Source organism: Triticum aestivum, chromosome 6B, assembly GCF_018294505.1.
Source record: "Triticum aestivum cultivar Chinese Spring chromosome 6B, IWGSC CS RefSeq v2.1, whole genome shotgun sequence".
NCBI lineage: Eukaryota > Viridiplantae > Streptophyta > Magnoliopsida > Poales > Poaceae > Triticum > Triticum aestivum.
Window position 1 is genome coordinate 25,573,480 of NC_057810.1, and position 7,065 is coordinate 25,580,544.

The 7,065-nt window shown below is 39.0% G+C and overlaps 1 long non-coding RNA gene across 1 annotated transcript; it reads left to right on the forward strand.

Moving 5' to 3' along the window:
• Window positions 1-206: 206 nt before the first annotated feature.
• On the forward strand, window positions 207-2,796 carry LOC123133232 (uncharacterized). The gene is made up of 3 exons (XR_006465198.1): window positions 207-426; window positions 559-662; window positions 1,040-2,796. It is a non-coding gene; the product is annotated as an uncharacterized lncRNA (long non-coding RNA).
• The last annotated feature ends 4,269 nt before the right edge of the window (window positions 2,797-7,065 follow it).

Below are 7,065 nucleotides of genomic sequence, written 5' to 3' on the forward strand. Positions count from 1 at the left end.
GTGGGACCGTGTAATTATGTGACAGATCTACCCATATAATTTCGTGCAAAAAAGTCACGTATATTTGCCTCACGATCTAAACTTCTCAACCGCCCACGTGAAAAAAAAACTGGCACGTACTCATCTCTCTGTTTCTCTCTCAATCTCTCACGACTCTCCCCTTCCCTTATCTCATGACTACTTTAAAACTAACTATCTCACGATTCTCTCCTTCATCTAGGTCAGCAAAAGAAAAGAAAAAAAATCCCGATCTCACAAGTCAAGTCGTCCCTTGCGGCGACCCCCCGTTTCTCTCTTCTCTCGATGGGGGAACCGTTCCTGTAGAACCCTACCTCCATCTATGTAACAGTTGCAGTGGTGGATAGTGGGAGCAGAGCAAATGGGGAGGAAGAGATAGATGAATCATTCTCCAGATATTCGCCATCGGTAAGGACCAATCCCTCTGTCCCTTCTGGTTCCTCCTCATGGTAAATCTTAAGCAATTTGATATGTACATAATCAGTGTGTAGGTTTGGATCGATTCAACCCCTCGATTGATTTTCTGCCTAGTTAATGCAGGCACGTCTAACCACATAGACGTATGTACGTACGCACAGCCTCAGCACTTCCACCACGTCCCGGTTGAATCTACTCCCTTGGACGAACCTCTTGGCAAGAATAGGGTAGACGCACAACTCTAATCGATGGATTTGATAGCACCAGGGGCCGTGACACTCCTTTTTCTCTTTATTGCTTTTTTTGATGACATATTACACGGGCAGTTACATGTATATATATTACTAAGCTAGACCTATCCTAAACTGACTAGGTATAGGTATCCTACACGGACGGGCATACATGTTCAGGGGATTAACTCTAACATCGTGTGTTCTATGCAACGACACGGGCAACCGAAAATTTGACTATTGCATTAACGCTGATTTGCGTTTGTTTGTCGACTTGATTCTGCTGGTTTTGATATTCAGGATCTTCGTCGTCAACAAGACATCATGTGCGGAGAGTCGTCGCAAAGATTGATGCTGTTGTTTTTTATTTTCAGGGCTTGCTCAAAAAGATAGGCATGAGGAGTGCCTCTTCAAGTTTTTGAGAGCAAATTGTGCAGTGGTGCCATCGTATGAATCGGTAATCTGAAACAACACATCCACCTCTTCTAACATCGCCGTTGTCGACAAGATGGTGGTGCGGTCCCATCGACTGATTAGTGCACATACTCATTAACGTGGTGTCCGCTATGGGACTTGCTGCATCACTAGCTTTGCACCTCGATCCAGATTGCTTTGGTGCAAAGGCTGTCATGTTTCCTCTTATGCAGGAATAAAAAAGCACACGAGAAGACTTGATCCAAAAGGCTCTTAGTCTATGGCTAATACTCCTTCCATGCAAGCTGTCAAACAACTTTCTTTTGTCTTGAAAACTGTAAAAAGAAAGTGGTAACAGATTTGTTAAATTAAGTAGGAGAGATCCTCCTCGACAAATAATATTGTGTATATGATCCTTTCTCAACATGTAAACAAGCAATGTATTGTGCTCTTTGCTGACAAAATCTGTTGTACTTTTATTGGAAGGCTCGCATGTTCTTAAACCATGTGTTATGCTTGGTTCAAATTGCTGCTGGGAGTGCTGCATGTTAAACGTGCAGTTTTGTCAAGTTCTGGTAATGCACTTACTTAATTGCTATACAGGTGGACCACGATCTGCTACCCTCTTCGTCGATGATCATGTGCACAGAACAGAACACATTTAGACTGTCAAACAATTGACAATGATGATCTCTGTCAACTACTAAAATATTGATAGTTTCTATCATAAATCTGAATATCCATCTTTTGCGGGCAAATTTTTGTAGTAGCAAAGGCACGTGAGGACTACTAATGCATTGAGTGTGGTTCCTGCTGCACTTTCATTTTCCCGTCAGTTGTGTGAAAACTACTGAAGTTCAATTCATTTACCATCCTCTGGTGATGTAAGAGAAATTTATATTCTAAGTGAAAATTTTAACAATAATGTTTCTAATCAAGATTTGACTGTTTAGGTAACTTACATTGCATAATGACTATTCTACATTGATGTCAGTTTTTATATAGTTTTTTGCTTATTTAGTTGTAGTGGATCTTGGATCAACTTCGTACATGTCCTATATAATTCCGTTGTAAAGGAGAATCTGGCAGCAAGATGGTCACGCCACTGCTCCAAATCTCTATTTTATTCATGTTTTCATCCAACTGTATTGTCTATCTATTTTCTTTAATACCTATTATTTGTATAATTCTTATATGTTAAATTAGCCATAATATATTTTAACTTTTTTTAGAGGAATGTTTACTACCCAACAGTGTACTATGTAACACATGCAAATCCAGATTGATCCGAATTGCATAATTTGAAATTGGAGTAGATTTAATGCAATCGATGAACCATTTTCCACTGTTTAATTTACTCTTTGTTAAGGAGATACAGAAACTAATAGCATTGGTTGACTATTCTTAAAGTCAGTGTGATGTAGGTCAAACCTTCTACAAACCTGTCGAAGAAGATGAGGCTTCTCCATTGTGTATGTGTGAACTGTGATGCATTCGGTTCTGTACAGTGGCGTAAATATCTGATGCAGAGAATAGTGTTTTCCATTTAATCTTTGAGCAGTAGCGTCCATGTTGTAGCGTCACATTCAAATTTATTAATGATTAATTATTAGGGCATAATATCTCTTGCTCATCTCTGTACACTAAACCTAAGACATGCATTTCACGGTCATTATTACCAGTCGTTGATATTAGTTTCAAGGTATTTGGCGCTCGAGAAAAAGGTACGAAAATAACACATAATAGTTGAGCATTTTTAGTGAAAATTAATGAAACGTTATTTTAGTCCAGTTCAAATTATTTCTGCAGATTATAGGAGAATTTCTCATATTTTTGGTCGAATTAGATGCCCAATTTTTTTATGCTGAATTTCTATATTCCATATTATTGTTAGAAGAAATGCTCAAATGTGAACAAACCAGATGTAATAACTTCAATTTTGTAATATTATAATATTCATCAAAAATCAAAGCTAAAATTGCAGTAAAACTTATATTAGAGTTGTTTAGTATACGATATTTGTGCACTCTGCCTTCGGTGCAGGAGCACACCGCACATGGCTTGAAAGCAAATTTAACTTTGGATGCTTAGAGATTGCGGGTCCACAACAAGCCACCTTCCGCTGTTGGTGAGAATCAGCAGCTGGCAGAGGCTGGGAACGATAGTGATTGTCCCATTGTATCCTCCACTTAGCTTCTCCTGTCATCTTTTTTGTACCCAGGCTGTTTTCAGGTCTTCAAATTGGAGGAGCCCCACCTAAACTTTGAATATTCTTGAGGTCGCTATCTAATCTCTGCCATTGAAAAATTTAGCAATGAGATGTCATACTAGACGTCCAAACTTCAACGCTAAATATAATATATTGAGAGGTGCTTCTTTTTGTATAGTAAAAGTCTGAAGCATGTATTCCTACTGCTATCTACTATCTTGCAATTCAATTTTACATTGCTTATGAATCATAAATTTACATATATAGTAAGCTTATGTGAGACTTACTTTTATGCTATAGGACAACTTAATTTACCAAGTGTTCCTCATTCTCTAACCCACCGTGACCGCTTCTTCCCTTTCCAATGTCAGAAATAAGAATGTTATAGCATTGTTAAGTTTAATCATCCAATGAGGTTTCTAATTATACCCAATGGTATTTTACCCAAGGGATGGTACAATAGAATACAAAAGACATGCTTACTTTCTGCACATGGAAACTATGTGGTGGAAGTGTAAATCAGATTACCTCACCATTTGAGTGCATTATCTCCAAACAGTTAATACGGTTTATCAATATTTATATTACAATTAAATTTTTGTATCTATCTATGGAAGCCTAATTAATTTTCATGTACTTTTTTATAACAAAACACATTGATTCACTTAGACATCCGCACATACTTGTGTTTTCCATTGATCCAAGTCACTTTCATGGCTGTAGCGTGTTCCAATATATTTACATGTGTTTCAATTGTTATATGAAAGAAAACTCTTAGAGAAAAGGTTAATATGTGGATCACACCATACATAATTTGTTTATATTACATACATGTAAATATGAAGCGAAATCTAAAGTGACAAAAGTAAAAAATGTAATACAACTAGCCCGTGCGAATGCACGGGTTGACGACTAGTATTAGAAATATCTCAAATATTAACACTAAAAGAGTAAAGGTGGTACTAAACTCATGTTTAATCTAAGAAAAATGTCTTCCCGTTTTATAAGCAAAAAGATCATGATTCAAACACTACATGAGTTCTAAGCTTATCATTTCAATATAAGAAAATAGAGAAGGACCGTACTTTGAAAATTGAATGAACAACTATGTTGAAAATCTTAGATGCATGAGCAACTATCTCCGAAAATAGTTCTATCAATCCACGTGAAGTCTAAACCTCTAAGTAAATAGCATTAATCTATCCGAAGTACAGTGGCTAAAACTGCAGTTTATTAATTATCAATGATCATTTTCTGCACAAAAATTCGCAAAACAAAGAACATATGTATGATAGTGTTACCCGGATTGTGGACCTTAGTATTTGAAGATCAGAAGATGTAGAACGGTTTCCGTTTTTTGTGCTAAAATTCAGAAATATGCAATGTGAACTCTGAAACAAACCGGCATGTAGCAGACATATCTTCGGCATTCACGTGGGGATTAGGGATTGTGGACTAGCAGCTACACCAGCTACATCCATCTAACGAGGAGACAAGAGGGGGAGGATGGCGAAGACAGCGGGGAGAGCAATCGGATTGGCCGGTCGGCGGAACGATCGACATGGGCGTATACTACATGCCGCAGGCGTCGTGCCCGTTTCGCTGAGCTCTGCTTTTCTTTCCTCCGCTCAAAGAAAGAAAAGGTGACCTTGTCGCCAGGAGTTTCCCACACCGCCGCCCTCCGGCGGCTCCCCTCCGCCGGCGGCCTCGGTCGTCGGTGGTGAGGGGGGTCACCAGATCCACGCGTGTGGATCGGTTTTTACTCTAGTAGTTTAGATTTTTAGTTTGTTCACCGTCTTTGCTTCGGCGAGGTGATGGCGGCGCTGAATAAAGTTTCTTCAGATCTTACTCTGATGAGGCGATCGGTCCTATGTTTGGGGATGGATTTGGAAATCAGTCTGTTCAAGCAAGGATGGCGTGGCGGCGGCGACATCCTGATGGTGGACCCGTGTCCTCGGGCTCCGCTGTTGCGACAGGCATTTGCTCCAGTGCCGGCGCGGAGCTTGGGAGGTAGTCCAGGAGCGGATGCAGATTGTGATCTGCATCGACGGCATCTGCAAGATGGTGGATCATGTGCTTGGTTCGTGGATCGTGGGTGGCAGGTGTGATTTCTCCTCCGGCGTCTTAGTCGTGTGGGGGTGCCCGATCTAGAGTTTGATGGCATGTCCAGGGTGCTTCCCCGGTCTGATTCGTTCAACAGTAATGGTTTCACTTTTGGTGAGCCACCTTGGAGGTCTGCAAAGCTGCATATCAGCGATGGAGCCGCTTCGACCTCGGGTGTGAAGGTGATTCGTCATTGTTGTCCTTTGGTGGCTGTTATGGTGGTTCCAGAGGCAGATGATGGGCGTTGGTGTCAAGTTCAAAGGTTTCTTCGGTCTTGATTGTAATTTTACTTCTTGATTGTTGTTTCTTTGTGCAAAGGCTAGCGATTTGTTGTCTTTTCAGTTTTGCCAGGTCGGTTTGTACGTGCCTTGTACTATGATCCTTATGATATAATGAGACACGTATTGGCATGTAAAAAAAAGAGCTCCTGGCTGGACTAATGGGCTTTTTTTTATCTAATTAAGGTCGTCCAGTTCGGCCTGCCCCATCGACGGGCTACTAGAAGCCAATGCGACGTTTTTCATGATACTGTTCTTGCAATGACAAAATAAAAAAGGCTCATAGTTTTCTTCTTTTTAATAGAACCTACCTAATTAAAATGTCACATTCTCTATGCACAAAACATATTTTGGTAAGCAGACATCCTAAATTTGTTATACTAGAGATCTGTGGTGTGCAAATTATTTTTATTTTCGCCCCGGTAATATGTACTGTAAATGGAGCAAAGAAAACTGTAGGCCAAATTATTATTATTATTTGAATTTTTATTGGTCAAATTATATCAGTCTATCATCACCCGGATTCCCATAATAATTATAGATCATGTGTTCCCAGGTTGGTATGATGGCTTAGAATTTTCCTACAGTTTTAAATTATGTCCCGGTTAAAGACGCTTAATTATCAACCAAAATAAAGTTCCATATCTCTTTCAGGTATAACAAACGCACATGAATAGAAAAAACCTTGGTTTCATATACTTCGGTTACATGCCATACATAAAAAATTTATGTAGGGGAAGGAAAATACAAGGACGGTAGAATTCTAAAGTTCAAATGACAAAGTGTTATATTCATAATAACATTTTTCGTTCACGCTGGCATGATATAGTTCAGCCTATTGAAGAATTACCTACAACTGTAGAGCTATTGTTTTAGTAGCAGATTGTTCTATTAATTATTATACATGAACATGATGTAAAAGGAATATTCTGCTTTTATGCAACAAGGATTAGAATCATACAAATAACATGCCGAGTTAATGACACACTAAATGTGTGCATACCGCATTTTACATTATTATATTCCAGCTAATCTAGAAATTACGAAACATGAATGTGAAGGTGGTCGAAAGTACATTGACCCTGAGGCGTAATGAATTTTGAGTGTTTTCTATTTTCTCCAATCTAGAAATTTCACAAGGAAGAAATGTTATAGAGACAAATTTAATATTTTTGTCCTTTATAATGTCTAGCCCGTACAAGTTGGATGGCTTGACGACTAGTGTGCTTAGGTTGGTCATAGTGGGGAGTAACTTAGACTAGTAACATGCATATGTTACTAGTCTATGTTACTACCTCTATAGTGCATAGTATTATACACTAGTATCATAGGTGGTCTCATTTATTGCCATGTATGACACATAGTAGCATCACATTTATTATGTTACGGTATCTAC